Genomic DNA, 25526 nt, shown 5'->3' with positions numbered 1-25526 from the left:
CACATGAAATGTATCAATATTACAAAGTAAAGAAACACACACAGATCCATAGCTCCACTAAAAACTGGCCTCTTCTGTACATGGACAACCTGGGTGCCGGACATCATAGTCTGTCTCCACTCTTCATTAGAAATTAAAAAAAATATATATCAGCTACACTCCATCTAGTTCTTCTTGCAATGTTTTTGATAATCGGTGAAAGGACTTCCCCTATCCTGATGAGCAAGCCAGGAGTGGTGAAACGCATAAAGGAAGGTTGGTTTTGGGTGGTAGACATGACTGTAAGCAGCCAAGTCACTGATTATTAAAAAAAACACTGCAAGATAAAGAGCTAATTGGAGTGCGGCTTCTATCTTTCTCTATTTTAAAGTACAAAGTAACCCACAGCAGCCAATCAGAATTAATCTTTCAGTGATATGATTAGCGGCTATGACTGAGTGACTGCACTTTGAACTGCTAACCTACCCTTTGCATTGAATAAACGAGTTAGAGCAGCTATCTTACACATAGCAGAGGTGTTTCCTCTATAAAACACCATAATGTTGTCTGTAAAGATGAAATATTCCTTGACCTTGGGGGTCATGTCATTTAACTGAGTGCAGGCAATGCGCAGGCAATATTGGCTAGACCGTCTCCATTCTCCAAGATCCAGGCAGAGAGGATTAAGGTCTTGTTTGGTGTCATGAAGTCAAATATGGAGATTGAAATACAGAGCTGTAACATCAAATGATCCTAACATGTCAAATTTATCAGCTGAACGTGTCAGAAAAGGTATTACCATGATGGACTGTGAGGGTGAAGAAGAGATGGATGGTACTATACGGCATGTCCAATCTGTTTACTCTCTCTTTAGATTCTCTGTAGAATCTAAATGAAAAGCTTGTTTATGAGAAGCTAAAATGGAAAGGTAGTCTATAGCCTTTCAACTATAAACTGCTATGCTGGGTACACACTTATTGATAAACAATCAATCAATCAGCCATAAATATGGCTGTTATAAATGATCTTTTAGTGAAAAAAGGTCTTTTGAGGTCCTCCACAAAAATGTTTTGGGTTCTCTGCCAGGACTAGTCATATTTGTTTGGTAGCAATATGATTGGTCATTGATGGCACTGACCCTTCACTACAATTGATAGCTTAAAGTGGTTGTAAAGGCAGAAGGTACATTCTATGCCAGGCATAAGCAATTAGCGGACCTCCAGCTGTTGCACAACTACAAGTCCCATGAGGCATAGCAAGACTCTGACAGCTACAAGCATGACACTCAGAGGCAGAGGCATGATGGGACTTGTACTTTTGCAACAGCTGGAGGTCCGCTAATTGCATATCCCTGTTCTATGCAGTAAGATAAAAAACCTGTGTGTAGTAGCCCCCCCCCCTCAACCCCCCCTCAATACTTACCTGAGCCCCATCTCTGTCTTGGCCATCTGGGCATCTCCCTCCTGATTGGCTGAGACACAGCAGCGGCGCCATTGGCTTCCGCTGCTGTCAATCAAAATCAGTTAGCCAATCGGGAGACAGAGAGGATGGGGCTGCACCACAGCTCCGTGTCTGAATGGAGGAAGGAAGCTGTGGCTCGGTCCGGGTGCCCCCATAGCAAGCTGCTTGCTGTGGGGGCACTTGATAGGAAGGGCGGGGGAGCAGCGAAGAGGGGCCAAGAAGAGGAGGATCTGGGCTGCTCTGTGCAAATCTACTGCACAGAGCAAATAAGTATGAAATGTTTGTTATTTTTAAAGCAAAAAAAAAAACAAGACTTTACAATCACTTTAAAGATATGATCCCTTATAAATGACTTTGGAATTAATATATAATTCAATGTTTTCCCTTACATCATCCAAAATAAAGAAAAGAGCATTTTTACCTTCAGTTCCACCTTAATTAAATTCAATAAAAAGACACATTTTAAATTGTTATTGTTATTATTATTGTTATTTAAAATCATTAAACATTTTGATTGTTAATACAAGTGATTGTGTTGTTATTTGCATAGCCAGCGCGAAATATATAATAAATGCTTTGGTAGTTTGGAAACGAAAAAAATATTTTGTGAAGATCACGGTTTAGGACAGATCCCGGCACAGAAGGCTTGGCTGCCTCCCACTAACTTTGGGTATTAGCTATAGCGGCTTGTCTCAGGAGCTAATGGTGGGAGGTCTATCAGAAGATTGCTTGGGGGGAGATTTACTAAAACTGGAGCACTCAGAATCTAGTGCAGATATGCATGGTAGCCAATCCGTTTCTAACTTTAGCTTATTCATTTAAAGCCGGCCATACATGGTTTGAATTTGGGAAGAACTTTCTTTACGAAAATCGTAACTGAGAATTTATGTTCGAATTTAGTGGGATGATTTTCATGCGGCCATCAAATTTGAGTGATCGGGCAAGTTGGAAATTTTTTGTAAAACAAACTTAATATGATTGTAGCCTTTTTTCCCCCGAAAGCTTGTCCTGAAAAATTGTATGTTAGTGCAAATAAAAAAAGTATCACGGACAGTACCCAATTTTCTCTTGTAAAACAAACAAATTTCTAATCAATGATGGGAGAATCGTGTGAGAAATAATCGAAAAATAAATGTGCATGAGCTGTCACCTGTAAAGTAAAGAAGATTCCACGAAAATTATTTTCTGTAGCAACATGAGGTGAAATTGAAGGCTTGGTTGGTTGAATCTTGAATGGTGGCATCATCAGATCACAAAATGCAAGACATTTCTGATTTTCAAAGTAAAATTTGTTTGGAATTTGACCCATGTATGGCCTGCTCTTGTTTTTACTATAAAACCTGGAAGCTGATCGGTTTCTGTGCCCCACACGGCCCGCAGAGCAACAACAGGATCATTTTCCCAAACATCATGTGCTGCAAAAACCCCAGAGAGGACTGGAAATTCCCCTTTAAGTACCTAGGATGCTCCAATCCTCCACCCCTGCAGGACCTCTTGCAGTAAGGGTGAGTAAAGTGAATTTGCTCAAATTGATTTTGCAGGGAAATAACTATTTATCCATTGGCAAAATTTTGACAACGCTTATTTATACTCATTGAGTTGCTTTGTGAAAAATGAAAAACAAAAAGTTCTCTTACATTATTTGAAAGATGCGTTTGTTTTAGTATATTTACAGTAAGGTTAATTTATAGAAATGGGAGGTTTTGCTCTAAAAAAAAAAAAAGTATATATATATATATATATATATATATATATATAGTTATAAAGCAAATGAGATCTACCCTGACTTCAAGGAATAAATCATATACCTGAGAAGCTTCTGGTATCTCAAACAATCTGTCAAAAATACTTAATAGAAATATCTTATCGAAATATTTTAACATAGAGTGAAAAAAGCCCTTCCGTTTAAAATCAATTAAAAATAAATTGCCATCCTTAAAAACGGCCCTGATAAGTAGGAAAAAAAATGTTTTCATATACTGTATATGATTAAATCATGCTGTATCCAGCATCAAAGAGCTTTGTACAAAAGTCGAATATATACGTTGGGTACATACCTAATGTATAAGATATATTTTCACAGCTTAGAACACACCAGTCGGCAGTTGCTGAATCTTTTATTATATCAAATAATTTAGAACAATTTGATATCCAGCAAGTAAAGACGTTTTTGTAATGAACACTTTCAGCATTGGAAATGGCTTTTTTTTATCCAAAAAAAGCTTTTATTTTTTACAATGTAGACAGCCTTTAACAAACAAAACCGACCACAAATTAGGCATGATATACAAATACAAAAACATAATAACGGTTGAACACACCTTTAGCAACAGAATAAGTACCAAGGAGAGAATGCCTCCCATATAAAGTTCTAACATATATAGGAACATTACATGACCACATCCCTATTACCAGCATAATAATACTAGGAAATCGGCAAATAAATGGCTTCTCAAGATTATAAGGGGGCGATTTCTTAAAGGGTTTTTAGATGTCTCCTGCAGTTGCATCTTGCACAACAAAGCTAAAGAAATACAAAATGATTGTTTCTGCATTCAAATAACGAAACGCCCCTTTTAAAGTCCACAACTGGAAAAATGTCTATATTTGGCTTCAATGCAAGCAAAGTTTGGGGTTAAAATACAAAGGCTGACATTTCAAAACAGCCTGTCTTGGGGGATAGCCCTGGAGTCCTGATGAGCAAAAGTCCAATAAAAGTAATCCCACTTTGAATTACAGAATATATTAGAGTTTGTAGGTCCCAAGTCAGACAATTTGCTAGTTAGTATGTTCTATCATCAGATGTACATTGCGGATCACAGGCAAATTTCAGAGCCAATCAGAGCGGCTTTGTGCCTTCCACTGCACCGGATCCCAAAAGCCAAAGAGACAAGCAGGGAGTGACCTGATCCTGGAAAGAGGGAGAGCCCAGCAGCCGTGGGCTGATGAAATACTTGTGGATCGACCCCCCCACAATGTGCTGTGGATGAGCAGCCCGTACAGGCAAAGTGATGTACTGGTACGTTGCTGCCTGTTCCACACAGGATGCAGGGATAAGAAACAAAGTGATTATTAGTAAAAAGCAGCACACATTAACAGTTGTTAGGCACACAGTTAACCCTTTGATCGCCCTAGATCAGGGATATGCAATTAGCGGACCTCCAGCTGTGACTTGTAGTTTTGAAACAGCTGGAGGTCCGCTAATTGCATATCCCTGCCCTAGATGTTAATCCCTTCCCAGCCAGTGTCATTAGTACAGTGACAGTGTTATAGTATGATCTCGGATCACTGTATTAGTGTCACTGGTGATGTCAGTGGCAGTTAGTTTCACATTGCCAACCACCCTATCAGGGTCCCACTATAAGTTGCTGATCACCGCCATTAGTAGCATAACAAAAAAATATTCCTGTGTATATATACCATAATTTGTAGATGCTAAACTTTCATGAAAAACAATCAATATATACACTTATTGGGATTTTTTTTTTACCAAAGACATGTAGCAGAATACATTTTGACCTAAATTTATGAAGAAATTCTATTTTTACATTTTTTTATTGGATATGTTGTATAGCAGAAAGTAAAACATATATTTATTATTAGTCTTTTTTTGTTAATATAATACAAATTTAAAAACACAGTGGTGATCAAACACCACCAAAAGAAAGCACTATTTGTGTGAAAAAAAACTATATACATTTTGTTTGGGTAGGGTTGCATGACTGCGCAGTTACCAGCTTAAAGGGGTTGTAAAGGTAAATGTTTTTTCACCTTAATGCATTCTATGCATTAAGGTGAAAAAACATCTCACACTGCCCGCGCCCCCAGTCCCCCCGTTTTACTTACCTGACCCCTCGAAAATCCCGCGCTCGCCCCCGCCGTCCTCTTCGCCGCTCAGCCTGGCCGCTGATTGGCTGGAGTGGATGGATTGAAAGCAGCGCAGCCATTGGCTCGCGCTGCTGTCAATCACATCCAATGACGCAGCGCGCCGGGGGGCGGGGCCTTGTGATACAGCGAGCGGCTATAGCCGCCGGCTGTATCACGGGAGCGCACCCTCAGTGCTTCTCACCAATGCGAGGGAGCTTCTCACCAATGCGGAAGCAGAGACAGCCGCCGAGGGACCCCAGAAGAGCAGGTTCGGGGCCACTCTGTGCAAAACGAGCTGCACAGTGGAGGTAAGTATGACATGTTTGTTATTTAAAAAAAATAAAATTTTTTACTTTACAACCCCTTTAAGTAGAGCAGTGCTAAATGGCCTGGTCATGAAGGGGGTAAAACCTTCCGAAGCTGAGGTGGTTCATTTTTTGTGAGCATGTTGCACGGTTGTTGGTTTTGGGTGCATTAACATTTTTATGTAATTTTGATCATATATGCAGTAGATGGTATGTTGTGGCTGATTGTTTGTTTATTTTTCATACTTATTGATTGTTGTGGGTTGACTGGGGGTGTTCTGCGCCTGGCGTATTTGGCAGTTTTGGTTGATGGGGTGAACCTTTTGTACTGTTCTGGCATTTCAGGGGCTCAAGGGATGTATCAGGCAGTCAAAACAGCGGAGATTTTTTTTTTATTATTATTAGTTTTCATTATTTTTCCTTTATTTAGTAAAAAAAAAAAAATAAATACAATGGTAATTAAATACCACCAAAAGAAAGCTCTGCCTGTCTAAAATAATATGAAATAATATGAAATTAATTTGGGTACACTTTTTGCACGATCCAGTAATTGGCAGTCAAAATATCACTTAGCCTTGAAAGGAAGAGGGTGTAACATGTTGATATGTAGTTGTTGATATGTACCCCTTGCAACCAACTGCATGTACTAATGGCGGCTGGTATCGAGGGCTTCTACGCCCCCTCACCAGGCAGAAGTGTAATATTTAATTTATAATCTAAAATCTGAAATGCTAGTTTTTCCTGTTCCTCACCACCTTATTAACATGCTTATGAAAAATCTGAAAAAAAAAACAACCACTTTATTTTAGACCCTGTGTCATCATCACTGACCTTCTGTTCTTCTCTATGTAATGCAGGCAGGTTATGGCTGGTAGGAGGAGCTGGTAGGGTGCTGAACTTAGCTTCCTGAAAACATCACAGCACCCTGCCCTCAGTTCTGATGCAAGCAGTTGGCTGGTTCCTGGGAGGAGTTATACAGATACAAAAATTGTTGATAGGTGGTTGTAAATTTGGATCAGTGGGTGCTCCTAGGCAGGTTGTATTTGCATGCAGAAGGCCATAGGTAACGTCCACATGCTGAGCCCCAATGACTGAAAGAACTAAAATACAATGAATGAAGGGTGGGGTCAGAGACAGCAAAGCTGGGGAGGAAAGGACTAGATCAACTTTTCTCAACCTTTTCATCAGAGAGGAACCCTTGAAATACCTTTACAGTCTCACGGAACCCCTGCTAATATTACTTTATCTAAAACTCATAATACATGAATCGCCCCCTTACAGATAGCTAAAAAGATCAATGGTGTGAGTGGGAACTTATCTGAGAGGCAGAAATTGCTCAAGGAACAGCTACTATCTTCTGGAGGCACCCTGGTTGAGAAACCCATGGTGTAGTGAGACAGCCCACAAAACTTAACACATGGTGCATAAAAAAGTCAGCACACAAAAAACTACACATGGTCCTCCTCTGAAGAGAAAGGACCCAAGTTCTGATCCCCCAGGGCACAAGGCTCCTGACAGGGACTGGGGAACTTACTGGCCACCCGACCAAAACCAGATGGACCCCTTTCTTTGGGAAGCCTGCCAAAACAGGCCAACCCAAGTACTAGGTGGGGCTCCCCCAAAGGGAGACTCCATGGGTGGTGGAGAACCTAACCAAAAGGTCACGTGCCCTCCCCCCAAGACTTTTAGGGCAGGCCTGAAAACCTATATCCTATTTGGGAGGTGATCAAGTGCAACCTTGCTGTGCAAAAGAAGTTCAGTGGGAAACACACATATAAAAATAGAAAAGGGCAATTTGATAAGTACATTTCTGCCATAGTGCAATACCATGACCAGACCTTCAGCCACGAATAAAAAATTCCTCTGGTCCTAGCCAAAAGGCCTGGCCCTAGAGGCAGGTGTGAAAAAAGTGTGTGCAGGGTGTAGTGTCCATGGTGCCAAAAACCCAAGGTGAGTTCCCCACCGTGAGAATTATGGCCACTCCAGGGGCACCTACACCACAGACTTCTTTCACGGTCTGGCTTTCAGCCAGAGAAGTGCAGCTCCATCCCTACCAGGAGAGCATTAGAACTTAGGAAGAGCCCTGCCATCAATCAGGGGAGATAAAGGAACCCTCCCACCAATCCACACCTAAATACATGGCTGAGAAACGCGGCTAGATGATGCTGGGGGTCATACAACCAGGAAATAAGGTGGGCACTATTCAACTTGCTGCAGGTTCTAAAATACATTATGAGAAGCTCACAGTGTGCAGTGAAATCAGAGTAAGCAATTTCAGTTTTGGATAGGAATGATGGTATTGCTGGAGTTAAGCTATAGTTTAAAGCCCTTGAAAAGCTCATGAAATCGCCATAGAATTACCACCTACATGGCCAGTATTAGAGGACTGCAGGTTGGCTATTCCTTTTCTCAGTGATACTGGAAACAATTTTCTACTGAGAGTCTGCCGTGAGAATGCAGTGTTTGAAGTTCATATCTGAAATACACTTGTATGAAAGTAAATCTCCTTTTATCTCCCTGTTCTGATATGTTCTTAGATGGAGTAATCCTGGCAGCTCTCGGCAGCCATGTTCCCGGCTTGTCAGATGCTCTTCCATCATGTTATCTTTCCAGACTCTTAACAATCCACTTCTTCAATCAATAGTGAGAAATGACACGTTCTATGACCGTGGAATACAACATCCCGGCTACACCATAATATCCCGCCTTTCTCTCCATGATACAATATAACAGCTACACTTACAGAGCCTAAGTGCCAGTATTTTTTTTATAACCGCTTTCCAGGGACGCTCTGAGATCCAATGTTAATTTTGACATCAAATTTCGATTTAGTTTTATTTATAGTCTTTTTGACTAAAATGCCATTTTAGTTTTAGTAGTATTTCAGTCTTTTGACTAAAATGCCATTTTAGTTTTTGTTGTATTTTATTCATCTGAATTGTTTTAGTTTAGTCGTATTTTAATCGACTTAAATCTCCAGTATATTTTAGTCGACTAAAACCGAATGACTTTAGTTAAATTTTAAATGCATTATTTAAGCATTTCTTTAGAATTGCCAAACTCAAACTCATTATAGTGTATACTCATGGAGTAAAAATCTAATAACATGTTATTATTTATGGTATTAAAGTTTAAAGTTTGAACAAACAGACACAGATTTAGCCGTTGCAATATATAACATCTTTATAAATAAAACCAAATTTCGTAAACTTGACAAGCAAAAGTACAACTTGAAAATATAAAAAAAAACAAAGAACTGTAAACTCTATTGTCTGTAATGCCATTGCACATATTACTTGAATATATTACCAACATTAAATATTAAAAAAAGCCTTTTTCTTCATTTTTTTTTCTTCTTTTGGCAGCTTACTAGATACCTCCTACATATTCTTATGTGGTAGTGTTAAGTTTTGAAGTCAAATTTAAATTCTTCAATTTTGACTAAAGTTTTTGTTGTATTTTAGTCATATCAATTGTTTTAGTTCTATTTAGTCGACTGCAATAGTATTCATTTATCAATGAAAATATTTTAGTCGACACTGCTGAGATCATTTACACATGGTAGTCATACAGAAGTCTTCAATGAACACTGAACCTTATACCATACCAAATCATTTAGACCCCTTTCAAACTGGGGCGCTTTTCAGGAGTTTTAGCACTAAACATAGCACCTATAAAGCACCTGAAAAGCGCTTCTCAAGGCACCCCAGTGTGAAAACCCAAGTGATCTCACACTGGGGTGGTGCGCTTGCAGGACGGGAAAAAAAGTCCTGCAAGCAGCATCCTTGGGACAGTGCGGGAGCAGTGTAAATAAAGTGCTCCTACGCCACCCCTGCTCATTGGAAAAAACAGGCAGCACTACCAAATAGGGATGGGCCGAACACCCTCTGCTTCAGTTCGCACCAGAACATGCCAAACAGGCAAAAAAATTTGGCAGAACACACAAAACCGTTAAATTCTATTGCCACGTACATGATCGGACTATCCGGCGGACTTAGTAAGGTGGACCTAGTCCGCCGAACTTTGCAGCTGAGGTCCGCCGGACTTTCCAAACGACGGACTTGCCCACACACGACTGAACTTTTCCAGCGGACAAACCGCCGGACTATGGCGGGAGTCCGCTGGACTTTTGAAATTAATGGACTTGCCCACACACGGAGAAAAGTCAGTTCATTTTGAATGCGGCTCCAGGTAGACGGAACTAGAGCAGGAAGTCAATGTCACCGCCTCCATCGGCGAGATTGACACCTCGCTGGCCCCGTCACCTGGTATGGACTTAAAGGGGAAGCCCTACACCGAAAAAACAGTGCGGGGTTCCCCACCCCAGTGTCCATATCAGACCCTTATCCAAGCACGCAGCCCCACCGGTCAGGAAAGGGGGTGGAGACGAGCGAGCGCCCCCCCTCCTAAGCCGTACCAGGCCACTTGCCCTCAACATGGGGGGTGCTTTGGGGAAGGGGGGGCCCTGCGGACCCCCCACCCCAAAGCACCTTGTCCCCATGTTGATGAGGACAAGGGCCTCTTCCCGACAACCCTGGCCGTTGGTTGTCAAGGTCTGCGGGCGAGGGGCTTATCGGAATCCGGGAGCCCCCTTTAATAAGGGGGCCCCCAGATCCCAGCCCCCACCCTATGTGAATGAGTATTGGGGTACCATGTACCCCTACCCATTCACTTGGTGAAAAAAAGCGTAAAGAAAAAAACACAACACATGTTTTTAAAATAATTTATTGCACAGCTCCGGTGGTCTTCCGTCTTGGTGGGTCTTCTCTCCGGACTCCTCCCCTATCTTCTGCTACCTCTTTTACTAGCGGCTTTCTTCTTCTTCGCCATCTGGGGGTCTTCTTCGGACTTCGGGGGTCTTGTCCCCCTCTTCGGTTCTTCTTGCAGCTCTTTTACTAGCAGTGGCCCGGTCTTCTGTCCCCGCTGCCTCTTCTTCCGACTTCAGGGGTCTTGTCCCCCTCTTCGGTTCTTCTTGCGGGGCCTCCGCTATCTTCCCATAGTTCTTTTACTAGCGTTGGCCTGATCTTCTGTCGCCTTCTCTTCTTCTTCCCCCCTTCCCCAAAGCACCCTCCCATGTTGAGGGCACGCGGCCTGGTACGACTCAGGAGGGGGCGCTCGCTCGTCCCCACCCCCTTTCCTGACCGGCCGGGCTCTGTGCTCGGCCCATACCAGGTGATGGGGCCACCGATGGAGGAGGTGACATTGACGTTCTTCACTAGTTCCGTCTACCTGGAGCCACGTTCAAAATTAACTGACTTTTCTCCGTGTGAGCAAGTCCGTTCATTTCAAAAGTCCAACAGACTAGCACACAGGTGGCTGTATTGTTCGCGGGACTGCCAAGTCCGGCGGACAATTTTGAGTCAAAACTTCTTTCTAAGTCCGCCGGACTTTTGGGAAAAAAAAGTCCACCGGAGCCCACACACGGGCGGATTGGCTATCCGCCACCAAGTCCGCCGGATAGTCCAATCGTGTGTACGCAGCAGTTGAGACATGAACATGAATAAATCAAAAGTGCTAATTTTAAAGGCTTATATGCAAGTTATTGTCATAAGTGTTTGGGGACCTGGGTCCTGCCCATGGGATATATATCAATGCAAAGAATTTTTTTTGGGAGCAGTGATTTTTGTAATGCTTGAAATTAAATATTCCTTTAAATATCGTGCCTGGGTGGTGTCTATAGTTTTGTAAAGTCACACATTTTTCCCGTGTCCAGCGCCTTTGGATCGGTGGCAGATTTTTATTTTTTTGCTTTTTCAGTCCGTCAGCGGAACATCTTGGGACATTTTTTAATAAAGGACTTATCCCCAAGCTGTGTCTTGTTTTTTTTTTTTTACATTTTGACATTTTTTGGGGAAATGGTAGGGGTACTTGTACCATTTCACACAGGGGGAGGCCCGGGATGAGGCCCTTGTTCCCATCAATGGGGGCAAGGTGCTTTGGGGGGGCCTGGTATGGTTCAGGAGGGGGGCACTCTCTTGCCCCCCCTCTTTTTCTGCGTCCTGCCAGGTTGCGAGCTCGGATGAGGGTCTGGTATGGATTTTACATTTTTTTAATTTTTTAATTTTTGATCGCTCGGTCCTCAGCCTTAGAGCTGGCGGGAGACAGATGCAACATCCACCTAGGTAAGTATGATTAAAAACATCTCTTCTAATTGACTAGATTCTAGTTTCCACAGTGCATCCCCAGCTTTACCTGTGTTGGTCAGATACCAGTGCTCCCAAGTTCCTGCTCACATTGTCTACACCTTGGCACATGTGTTTTTGCTTCACCCTTGCAATCCTGGTCTCAACATCCAGGGTTGCTCGGACAACAACTGTGGAAGAAGCAACCCATGTTTTTTTTTCTTTGTTTTTTGGGTCATTTGTTATGATCAAAATTAGTTATTTTGAATAAATTTGTAACTTCGGAAAAATTTGAATTTGTTATGTCCCATTCATTTACACATGGTATTCGTAAATTTGAAGATTCGTAAACTCGAAAATTTGGAAATCCGAAATAATAACTAATTAACTAATAATAACAAACAATTAAATTATAGGTATTGGAATTTCCCTTAAAATTTGGCATTTTATGAACGTAATGAATACTAATTTATTCAAAGTTACGAATTATCAGAAATAACGAATGCTGCATCTAAATGAATGGAACATAACAAATTATTATTATTATTATTATTAATAATAATAATAATAATAATAATAATAATAATATTAAAAAGTTTTTATAAATATTATTATTTATTATTATTTATTTGTTACGTTCCATTTGTTTAGATGCGGCATTAGTTATTTTGGATAAATCATATTCGTGATGTTCGCTAACAGCCAAATCTGAAAAGAAATTCCAATACCTATAATTTAATAGTTAGTAATAGTTATTATTAGTTAGTTAGTTATTTCGGATTTTGAGGTTTTCACATTTTCGGGTTTTCATTCTTATTTTTGAATTTGTGGATTTTTGAATTTTCAGACTTTTGAATGTTCGGATTCCCAAATTTACTAATTTTTGAATTTACAAACTTACAACTTTATAAATTTATAAATTCTCATTTTCATTAATTAGAATATTTACAAATTAATGAATTTGTCAAGTTTCATCGAAAAATGAATTCGGAACAAAACAAATTGCTAGCATTTTTGGCCTTGGCCAGTGGCGTCACAAACATGGTGTCACCCTCCTCCACCAACTATAGTCGGCCCTCAGTACAGACCCCCCTCAGAACAAACCACCCCCTCCATCAGTACAGACCCTCCCCTCGTCAGGACAATCCACCCCACTCTATCAGTACAGACCCCCCTCAGGACAAATCACCCCTTCCATCAGTACAGACCCCCCTTAGGACAAACAAACCTCCTCCATCAGTACAGACCCCCCTCCTCAGGACAAACCACCCCCCTCAATCAGTACGGACCCCTCTCAGGACAAACCACCCCCTCAGTACAGACCCCCCTCAGGAAAAACCACCCCCCTCCAGTACAGACCCCCTTCAGGACAAACTACCCCCCTCCATCAGTACAAACCCCCCTCAGGACAAACCACCCCCTCCATCAGTACAAACCCCCCTCAGGACAAACCACCCCTTCCATCAGTACAGACCCCCCTCAGGACAACTCACCCCCCTCCATCAGTACAGACCCCCCCTCAGGGCAAACCACCCCCCTCCATAAGTACAGACCCCCCCTCCTCAGGACAAAGCAACCCCTCCATCAGTACAGCCCTCCACCAGTACAGACTCCTCTCCTCAGGATAAACCACCCCCCTCCATCAGTTCGGACCCCCCCCAGGACAAACCACCCCATAATTAGTACAGACCCCCTCCTCAGGACAAACCATCCCTCTCCATCTGTATAGACCCCTTCAGGACAAACCACCCCCTCCTCAATCAGTACAGACCCCCATCCTCAGGACAAACCACCCCCTCCATCAGTACAGACCCCCCTCAGGACAAACCACTCCCCTCCATCAGTACAGACCCCCCTTTAGGACAAACCACCCCCTCCATCAGTACAGACCCCCCCTCAGGACAAACCACCCCCCTTCTCCATCAGTACAGACCCCCCTCTCAGGACAAACCACCCCCTCCATATAATATAGCTGTGTCCAGCAGCAAAAACCAACCTCATCATCAAGCCCCACCCCCCCAACCCACTTGTCACAATGCCTCGGGCTAGGGTAGAGGAAGACACTCAATCCCCGTTAGTGCACCAGCTCGGGCAGCTCAGGAGGTACATGGAACACCCGGGAGGCAGCTGGAAAGGAGAGGACAGTGTACAGCAGCACCGCCTGGGTGGAGAATTGATAGTTATAGGCTCAGCAGCAGCACAGTAGTGAGAGACAAAGAGGAGGAGGAAAACACAGGGCAGGCGGGGCAACGGCGCTCGAGGTGTGTTCCGGCTAAAAATAAAGGAAACCAGGGCTTTCGTCACCCTCTGGATAGTGTCCCCCCTGTAGCAAGTGGCACCCCCCACACCCCCCCAGCGACGCTACTGGCCTTGGCCATCTTGAGTAAGTACAGATGATTCATGTAACATTTACCCCCTGGAATCCATCTGCCCTCAACTCCTGCACACAGGCAGGAGGGTGTGCTAAGCTGAGAAAACCCTCATCCCCTCTTGAAGACTTCTGGGATTTATGACATCATTTGCCTAGGCATAGAAACCAGGAAGTAAACTTGCATGAGCAAATACCTGCATGAGCCATTAAAGGGCAGCAAAAAAAGAAAAAAATGGGGTCTTTTGTCCTGCCAAGCACAGTAAATTTTAAAACTGGACAGACAGTAATACAAATCTTTTGGCAGGTAAAACATTCCCTATATAGGTATTTCGTCTGTGTATTTAGCTGTTTGCCTAAAGTTCAGCTTTAAAATCTTCACAATTAAACCTCTGAAACAGCCCAGCCGGACAAAAAATATCACGATTTAAAAATGTCCCTTCTGTCTGTATTAAAATGTCACTGCTGTCTAGTGACCTATTCACAAAATGAATTTAATCTCTTTTTTTTTCTTTTGCTTCTTAAAAAACAGATCCGTCAAGTTTATATTTTGGCATGTCATTGCTAGTTAGTCTTAAACTTTGCATATTTTCAGAAAGGAAGTGTAAAAATGATTATGCAGCACCCACAGCCCAGTACTGATAAAGCATAAAATACATAATTGCCTCTTGGTTATTTTAGACACAGTACGTAGCATGAGGATGCTGCACTTAGGCACGGGCGGAAGGCACAGGTGCACCACCCAGCCCCACTGCCGGCAGTCTGTTAAACTCAAGAGAGGCCGATAGCTGCTGCGGCTCGGTGGTGTACTGATACTACTAAAGTTTAGGGTGGTATGCACCCAGAGACAAATGGCCAGAATGCAAAAGGTCTGTGTTCCAGGCATTAGCTCCTGGGGACACAATGTTGATTGGCAGTGCTACTAATCAGTGCCCGCAAGTGATACCTGTCAGTGCCCATGAGTGCCACCTATCTGTGCTGTCAGTACCCCCCTCCTCCTCCCACAGTATTGTCCTGTACCCCCCCAGAGAGGCAGAGCTGTGGTCACAATCCATCTGTCACTCCCCCCCCCCCCCCCACATTCGAGGGCTTGCCAACCTCCAGTATAGATGGAGGCAGAGAGGCAGGTTACTTCAAACAACCCTGGATTTGCTGGATGAGAGAGTATGCTTTTTGAGGGCAACCAGTGGTAAGGGTAAAAGGGGAAGAAAAAACAAAACAAAAGGAGGGGAGACATTTTCTTGCGTAAACTACTAGTCACAGCAACAATTCACCATGAATTGGAGATGAAGAAAAGCAGACATATTTGATGTCCAACATGGGCTTAGGGCCCAGACAACTAAGTTAATTTAGTTATTGCCATAAACTGTATTATTGACTTTGTTTTGGGTTGGGTCATTGCTCCTTAGCAATTCAGTATTTTATTTAACACGATTTAGTTATCTTTTTATACAGAAATGTTGGCCTTTTAGATGTCCAGCCTGGTTGCCAACTGTGCCCCTCACCCCCTTCCCCCAATTGGAGAAATATGTAGCAACCCGAGGACATGAAGTGTGTTAATCGTAGTATCATCAAAGGAAAAGAAAGGAAAAAAAGGGCCTAAGGGGCGGCTTCACACTGCCTTGGGGAGGTCCCACTGCACTTTGGGCAAAGCGACGCTAACCCCTGGTTATCTGCACTTTTTGATGCATTCAAGTAAAAAAACCTTTTGACTTTAGAACCACGTTAAAGGAGATTGTAAAATCAGACTGTATAGTGTATGGTGAGCTTAAAGGAGATTGTATAGTGTATGCATATCTCCCAACTTTTTGAGATGGGAATGAGGGACACCTATCAGCAAAAGTATGCAGGCATAGGACACACCCCCTTGCCACGTCACCTTACAGGAGAATTGTACAAAAAAAACAAGATTGGTTAAACCCACAAGTGCTTTTTTTTGTTACCACTACTATTCCTTTATATTGGCTTTTGGAATCTACAAATACAGCAATTTAGAAATCAGATGAAAGGTTTAGGGCTGGGAAACACTTTTTGATAGATAAAAAGTGCATTTAATATTAGACATGTGCAGAGTGAAATATTTTGTTTCGGAATTTCGCTTTCGTCCGAAAAAAAAATTTATTTAGTTATTCCCGAAATTTGTTTTGTATTTATTTCGTTTTTCGTTCAAAAATTGCATTCGTCCGAAAATCCACATGAAGTACGTTCGAATCTGTCTTTGAAGGCTTATGGTGTCTGTCGAATGTATAAAGAAGATTCAACGGAGCTGCTAAACTCTATATAGCCTATAGGCGGAGCATTTGACTCCGGAAATGTACGATTGCAGCATCGTACAGTTTCGCTGCTCCGTTGAATATTATTATAAACGTGTGTGTTTTTTCGTTGCTTTGTCGAATCTCCGTCGCTCATGTTGAATGAATGGTCTAAGTCTCACAGTGTCAGGTGTCAGATAGTGAGTGACTGATAATGACGAATATGGTGGCAACCCATTGTGAGAGCGACATGGAGGCATTGGAGAACGTTCTGTGTTTCTGTATATATATTATATACTCGTTCAAACAGAAACTGGTGGACTGGTGATAGTGATCACTGATCAGACAGGTAACAAGATTCTATAATAATAAATCCCCCCCACAACACAGGCAGCCTCTGAGGCTATCACAACAACACAGCAGCAACACTAGTATCACTATAAGGTTCTCACACTAACACAATAGCAGCAGATTATTAGGAAAAAGCTAAGTTGAACTGTAGCTTGCTTCACTATTGTTCTGCTGCTGTGCTTATGCTTAATAATAATTTGGGTTCTCTGACAAGTGACAATTCAAACGGACCAGCTAAGATTGACTGTCTTCTGAAATGATTCAGTGTGTGTCTCTCTCTGCTAGCAATCGTAAGTGAAAGTAAGTTGACTGTACGTGTGTACTTAGTTCTAGCTATTTTACTGCTCCTCCTCTTTGGTTACAATCAGCCAATAACATTCATCATCATCATTATTTTTATTTTTACTTCCCCCACCCAATTCCAGAATCCTTTCTCTCTGTCGAATCTTTTCTCTCTATGTCGAATATTTTCTCTCTGTTGAATGTTTTCTCTATATAATCTTGGACTAATAAAGGTAAGGTTAGGCACATTCGACCACAGGTTCAATAGACACAGATTGCTATTGTCAGAGTCATGTCGAATCTCCTATTCTATATCGAACTGTTGTAACAACAAAAATGAAAATAAAGCATTTATTTATGTCGGATATTTTGTTTTTCGGATTCTACACTTTCGTTATCGTTTGCGAAAATACCTGAAATTTGTACGGAAATGCATTCAGACGAAAACGAATGCACATGTCTATTTAATATACAGCTATATAGATCAGACCAAAATGAGGGACAAATAAGGCGGAATAAGGGACAGAGGGACATTACTCCAAATCAGGGACAGTCCCTCGAAATAAGGGACAGTTGGGAGCTATGTGTAGGTGAGCTTAAAGGAGATTGTATAGTGTATGGTGAGCTTTAAAGTGTATACAAAGCCAGAACTTTTTTCCCCCACCATTTTAGAGAGTAGGGAATGGTTAAAGCTGCTGTCAGTTTTTTTTTTTGTTAACTTTGTCCTATTGGGGTATTTTTCCTTCACTTCCTGCTTTAAAGACACAACAAGAAGAGAAAGGAGATCCCTCTAAAGTGAGAAAAATGCGGCCTTGTGCACACAGGGCTTAAGTAATGCTACTTTTACAGGCGTTTGGTGTTTTTTGTTCAGCCTTTACAAACACCTCTATATTAGCCTATGTGTCTATGCACAGGAGAATTAGAAGGTGAGTGTGGGGTGAAAAAATGAAAGAAAGGTGCATTCAGGAGAGGAGTTGAAGAGCTGAAAAAACATTAGGCGCACCTAAAATAATAAATAATATTCTGGTAAATTGAATGCATTAACGCTCAAACATTTGACGCACCTAAACGTGTGTATAATACACAGCTTTGAACATGTTTTTTTAAAGGTAAATTTAGACATGCATCTAAATCTCCCTGTCCTCTGAAGTTCAATTTATGCTTGGATCGCACTTCAGAGGTTACTGTTATGCGATGCAAAGCCTCCTCACCACCTGTTTTAACCTAATTTTGCCTGGCAAACGTGCCACATCTGTGTATTGCATGTTGTTGCTGTGTGTTTTGCGCCGCTTTCCCATTTACGTGAATGTGTAGTGTTTCGCCACCCACCAATTGCTACACGGTTAACTTTGCAGTGGGCACAAAGCATCACGCCTGTGGCATGTAAACACCTCTGTCTGTTGCCTATTGCAGCTTGATGGGGGGGATTGGGCAGTTGCTGGTTGGCAAAAATGTAGCTCAACCACACCACGGCACAACATGCAGCCACTGGTGTCTTCTGTGTAGGAGCAGTAAGGGGCTTTGTCTACTTTATTTTATGGCAGTACATTATTAACATGTATGTGAATGGGCCGTATACGGTGCAATGCTTTTTGCCTTTTTTCCCCCTCTATTAGTGTACTGGTGACAACTTAAAAATCTGTATTTTCCTTTAACTGTAAAAGTGGTCACCATGATAAACAAAAGGGATGCAGCCAGCAACAAAAAGGTATCAGGGGTTCTAACCCTTCCCTATTCCACCCAAAACTAACAAAAACAAAAAGGATGCTTTAGATACAATTTAACTGTAATGTACACATGGTCGGAATTTTGGCCAGCAAAAGACCGATGATAGCTTTTCTTCTGAAAATGCAACCGTGTGTATGCTCCATCGGAATTTTGCTGGCCGAATTACCGCCAGCAAAAGATTGAGAGCAAGTTCTCAATTTTTCCAATGGAAAACGTTTCTATCGGAAATTCTGATCGTGTGCATGCAATTCCGACGTGAAAAAACTCACGCATGCTCAGATTCAACTACGAGATGGAAGCTATTGGCTACTGGCTATTGAACTTCCTTTTTCTAGTCCCGTCGTACGTGTTGTACGTCACCACATTCTTGACAGTCGGAATTTGGTGTGACCGTGTGTATGCAAAACAGCTGAAGCGAAATCCCGTTGGAATTCTGTTGGGAAGACCAGCAGAGTTTTTTCTGACCAAAATTCCGATCGTGTGTACGGGGCATGAGGGCCACTTCACATGGGGCAGTAAAAACAGGTGGCTGATTTTTGCTCCCTAAACACCCAGCTGAATTTTAAAATTGCAGCAGGACTGGGTGTTAAACCTACCGTGGCACATTTAAAACAAAGCTCCACCCAAAAGGGCAAGCTCCGCTTGTCTGCCTCACCCAGCTCTCCCATCTGCTGCCACATTTAGCACCGTTTGGGGGGAAGCTGTCAAAACCATGCTCACTTCCAGGTGAGTTTGGCCCAATCAGAGAGTGCGGCTCACTTTGCACATGCGCAGTAGGAAGCCGGCTGTGGAGCTACAAGGCTTCACTGCTGGTTTCCCATAGTGGAGATGGTGGCGGCAGCACCCGATAGCCAATCGAAAATCTGCATGGGTGAAGACACTGTGGAATTCCTGGACAGGTAAGTGCCCTAATATTACAGTATTTGTAGCTGCTGACTTTTATTTATTTTTCTACAGAAGCCTGGAGCTCCTCTTTAACTTGGCTTCCAGAGATTGACAGGTGGCACCACCTGTCAAACTCACCCCCGGTGTCAAAGGAACCACCCACAACAGGCATGAGATTAAATTAAAAAATGCACTGGCATTCAGGATCACTTCCTGAATGCCTGGCAAGTGATCCACCTCTGTAGAGACTGCTTCCCGAGGAAAAGAGCCCTAAAGGAGAAGAGAAAACAATCACAATACTGAGCATCTGAGCATCATCCAGAATATAAAAAAAATAAAAACCTTGTTATGCAATGACATGGGCCCCCTTTAATCACAAACAGGATAAATAAGTAATTGTAATTTCCAGTCCATTATGCTGACAAAGGGGACCAGACTTTGATCCAGCCTTCCCCATGCACAGGTTTGTCACTGGCTGTGCATGAAAGTGTACAAGTAATTCCTATAAATTATTTCCAGGGCATTTTCCCAGGCCTCGAGTTCAATCGTCCCTTCAGTTTAGTATTTATATTTTAATAACATTTTATGGGATAATATTCTGCTGCCGTTTCACAAGTTCTGCTTCTTGCTTGAAATTCCCTATTGATCGCCTCCGCTCTGGGCGTCATTGTGGCATATATCTCGCCTTGTACAGCTGACAGGACATCTATACAGCGGAGAGAAAAGAAAAAAAACAAAACAATCACCTCAACAGATCCGCAGTGAAATTAGGCCGGAGAGGGCCTCATCTATCAAAGTGGAAGGATCTGTGTTACTCCCAACAACCAGCTTCTCCCTTCCGGTACACCATAGGGCAGATTGTGATTGGTTGCTATGACTGGGGCAGTTCTGGGTTCAGAGGCTTTATTCCTAGAAGATGTCAGCCTCTGGAAATCTCAGCACCAACCAAACCAGCTACAGCATATCACAAAACTTTTTCTATATATTTTTTTTTTCAATTATTTTTTTTCCTCAATAAATATACAAAACAAATATACGAGAACAAGGCACAGGCAATACATTTTTTTGCATGGTAAAATGTTAGATCTAAACAATAATAATAATAGTAAAAAATATTATATATATATATATATATATATATATATATATATATATATATATATATATACACTGCATTGAAATAGTGCACTGTACATTTTTAATATATGGTAGATTTATAAATTTATCCCCAGCATTGGACATTTTTCTGCTTTTTCTTATATAAAGCACATAATATACAGTATCTCACAAAAGTGAGTACACCCCTCACATTTTTGTAAATATTTTAGGGTCCTTTCACACGGGGCGGATCAGTGCTGATCCGTCCCGTGGATATCTGCTTGCTCAGCGGGGATCGCCGGAGCGATCTCCGCTGAGCAGGAAGATGACAGGTCCGTCTCTGCACACTGCGCAGGGACGGACCTGTCACAGCGCCGCTCTCCCCAATGGGAGATCGGGTGACGACGGACTGCAGTGTCCATCGTCATCCGATCCGATGACGGATGGAAAAATAGCTTTTTCCTCCGTCACACTTTTTCAGATCGGAGCGGGTCGGATGTCACTGCTGACATTCGACGCTCCATAGACCTCTATAGAGCATCCGTTCAGGTCCGCCTGAAAAACTGACAGGCAGACCTGAACGGATCGGCCATGTGAAAGGGGCCTAATTCTATCTTTTCATGTGACAACACTGAAGAAATGACAATTTGATACAATGTAAAGTAGTGAGTGTACAGCTTGTATAACAGTGTAAATTTGATGTCCCCTCTAAATAACTCAACACACAGCCATTAATGTCTAAACCTGCTGGCAACAAAAGTGAGTACACCCCTAAGTAAAAATGTCCAAATTGGGCCCAATTAGCCATTTTCCTTCCCCGGTGTCATGTGACTCGTTAGTGTTACAAGGTCTCAGGTATGAATGGGGAGCAGGCAGGGCAGGACTTAGGGTGGTGGGGGCCCCTGGGCTTGAGTCACTTTCGGGCCCTACCTTCTATACATTACCGTATTTATTGGCATATAACACGCATTCCAAGTTTAGTAGGGAAGTTTAAGGAAAAGATTTACATTTAAATGCCCATCAATGCAGCCTTATCAGTGTCCATCTGCAGCCTTGCCCATCTATCTGCAGCCTTTTCCAGTATAATTGCAGCCTTGTCACTGTCATTTGCAGCCTTGTCATTTGCAGCCTTGCCCCAGTGTAGTTTTCAGCCTTGTCATTTGCAGCCTTGTCATTGCAGTTTTGAAGTTTAAAAATGGCGCCGCCGAGATACACAGGACTCGGCAGCTCTCGGGTCCTCTCAGCGGCTCTCGCAGTCCCGAGCGGAGCCGAGTGTACTCGGCTCGGCTCACAGTCATGTCCAGTCCCTGTGTTATGTCCATCATAGGGTGGGACTGGGTGTGACTGTGAGCGGAGCCGAGCTGAGTACACTCGGCTATGTATCTCGGCGGGGCGCATGGGCTTGAGTCCAGTCAAGCCCAATGGTAAGTCCAGCCCTGGGAGCAGGTGTGTTAAATTTGGTGTTATCTCTCTCACTCTCTCATACTGGTCAAAGGAAGTTCAACATGGCACCTTACGGCAAAGAGCTCTCTGAGGATTTGAACAAAGAATTGTTGCTCTACATAAAGATGGCCTAGGCTATAAGAAGAACACAGCTCCAAGACGACCACTTCCTTGCTAAAGAAGCTGAGGGTAATGGTGATGGACTGGCTAAGAATTTCTCCAGACCGCTATAAACAAAAAACTGTAAATTTTGAAAAAAAAATTTTTTTTCTTTTTACTTTTTGGTATAAAATATATACAATAGTCAAAAAAATCTATTGTCTTGTTTTTGGTAAAAAAAAATCCAAATAAGCATAAATGGATTGGTTTGCACAAAAGTTATAGTGTCTACAAACTATGGGATACATACTGGATTTTTTTTTTTAAATAGTAATAGTGGCGATCAGCAATTTATAGTGGGACTGTGATATTGCGATGGAGAGTCGGACACTAACTGTCACTTTCGACACTTTTTGAGGACCAGTGACACTAATACAGTGATCAGTGCTAAAAATATGCACTTTCACTGTACTAATGACATTGGCTAAGAAGGGGTTAAACAGCTTGGGCAATCAAGGGGTTAAATGTGTGTTTTGGTGTACTGTGTTAGATGCTTTTACTAAGGGAAGTGATGGATTTTATTCCCTGAGCTGATTGGCATCTGCTGTGTCTAATTACAGTACAGCCGGATCACCGGCGGCATGCATGTGGGAGTACGGGATCATGTACCTAGTACAAGATCCAACCCAGGAGAGCCACCTTGCCACCGTATATGTATGTTATACAGTCAGCAAGAAAATAAAGTAGCAGGAAAGACTATAGTTGCTTTCACACTACTAATTGCTTTCACACTACTAATTTGTGGTTTGGCTAATCTGTGGTTTTCCGTGGACTTTCTATTAGGTTGTGCGTTTTTGGTGTGTTTTCTGAAAGTGCAGAATGATGCTGCATGCAGAAAACGTGGCAAAAATGAGTGACCTAATAGAAAGTCTATTGAAAACTGCGGATTAGCCACACGAAAACTGTGAGTAAACCTGCGCTGAGGCCAAACCACAGTGGAAACCAGCCCAACAAGTCAACATATACAGCTAAACTTCATGGATAATATATTTAGCATCCTTACCTTGGCACAATGTAAGTATGCATATGTGATACCTGATCAGCCTCTGTGGAAGCTGTAAATCACTGAAGTAGCTTCCAGGTGGAGGCAGCTCTAGACTTTTTAAGGCCTTATGCAAAACTTAGACATGAGGCCCCACTCACGCCCATGATGGGAAAAATAATTCAAGTGATCCGATAGTTATCATTAGCGGATGAGACAATAGAGTCGGGGTGAGTCTGGGCTAGGATGGGAGTCCCACCACTACTGGGGAGGCTTGACGGGCTTGAGAGGATCAGAGATAAGACAGGAGTCCCACCACTACTGGGGAGGCTTGATGGGCAGGAGAGGGATCAGGACTATGACAGGAGTCCAACCACTACTGGGGAGGCTCGACAGGCTGGAGAAGGATCAGGACTATGACAGGAGTCCCACCACTACTGGGGAGGCTCGACAGGCTGGAGAAGGATCAGGACTATGACAGGAGTCCCACCACTACTGGGGAGGTTCGACAGGCTGGAGAAGGATCAGGGATATGACAGGTGTCCCACCATGACTGGGGAGGCTTGACAGGCTGGAGATAGATCAGGGATATGACAGGAATCCCACCACTTGTGGAGGCTTGACCAGCTGGATAAGGATCAGGGATATGACAGGTGCCCCACCACTACTGAGGTCGCTTGACAGGCTGGAGATAGATCAGGTATATGACAGGTGTCTCATCACTACTGTGAGGCTTGACAGGCTAGAGATAGATCAGGGATATGACAGGTGTCCCACCATTACTGGCAGGGCTGGTGCAAGGATCGTTGACACCCTAGGCGAAACCCAATTTTGCGCACATGACTCCACCTTACCCTGCCCTTGCTACACATGACCTATCTGACCCCTACACTGACCCCTTGACACAAACTAATCCACCTGACTCCTACTTCCTGCACTACTCACATCATGCTGACCCCTACACTGACCTACCTGATAATTACCCCGACCTACCTGGCACCTACACTAACCCACCTGGCACCTACACTAACCCACCTGGCACCTACACTAACCCACCTGACACCTACACTGACCATCACGCTGACACCTACACTGACCATCACACTGACACCTACACTGACCATCACACTGACACCTACACTGACCATCGCACTGACACCTACACTGACCATCGCACTGACACCTACACTGACCATCACACTGAAAACACATACACTGACACATCACACTGACACATCACACTGACACATACACGTACACTGGCACATACACGTACACTGGCATGACATACACTGACACATACCCTGACATGACACATACCCTGACATGACACATACCCTGACATGACACATACCCTGACATGACACATACACTGGCACTGACCATCATACTGACGCATACACTGACCATCACACTGACGCATACACTGACCATCACACTGACGCATACACTGACCATCACACTGACGCATACACTGACGCATACACTGACGCATACACTGACCATCACACTGACGCATACACTGACCATCACACTGCCGCATACACTGACCATCACACTGACGCATACACTGACCATCACACTGACGCATACACTGACCATCACACTGACACTGGAACATACACGTACACTGGCATGACATACACTGACACATACCCTGACATGACACATACACTGGCACTGACACATACACTGACACATACACTGACCATCATACTGACGCATACACTGACCATCACACTGACCATCACACTGACCATCACACTGACGCATACACTGACCATCACACTGACACTGGAACATACACGTACACTGGCATGACATACACTGACACATACCCTGACATGACACATACACTGACACATACACTGACCATCATACTGACGCATACACTGACGCATACACTGACACATACACTGACCATCATACTGACGCATACACTGACCATCACACTGACCATCACACTGACACATACACTGACGAATACACTGACGAATACACTGACCATCACACTGACCATCACACTGACACATACACTGACACATACACTGACGAATACACTGACCATCACACTGACCATCACACTGACGCATACACTGACCATCACACTGACACATACACTGACGAATACACTGACCATCACACTGACGCATACACTGACCATCACACTGACGCATACACTGACCATCACACTGACACCTACACTGAACATCACACTGACGCATACACTGACCATCACACTGA

The sequence above is a fragment of the Lithobates pipiens genome, unplaced genomic scaffold (genome assembly GCF_037356315.1).
Source record: "Lithobates pipiens isolate NorthernLeopardFrog02 unplaced genomic scaffold, aLitPip1_a1.2 Scaffold_19, whole genome shotgun sequence".
NCBI lineage: Eukaryota > Metazoa > Chordata > Amphibia > Anura > Ranidae > Lithobates > Lithobates pipiens.
This window is presented reverse-complemented; position numbering follows the sequence as displayed.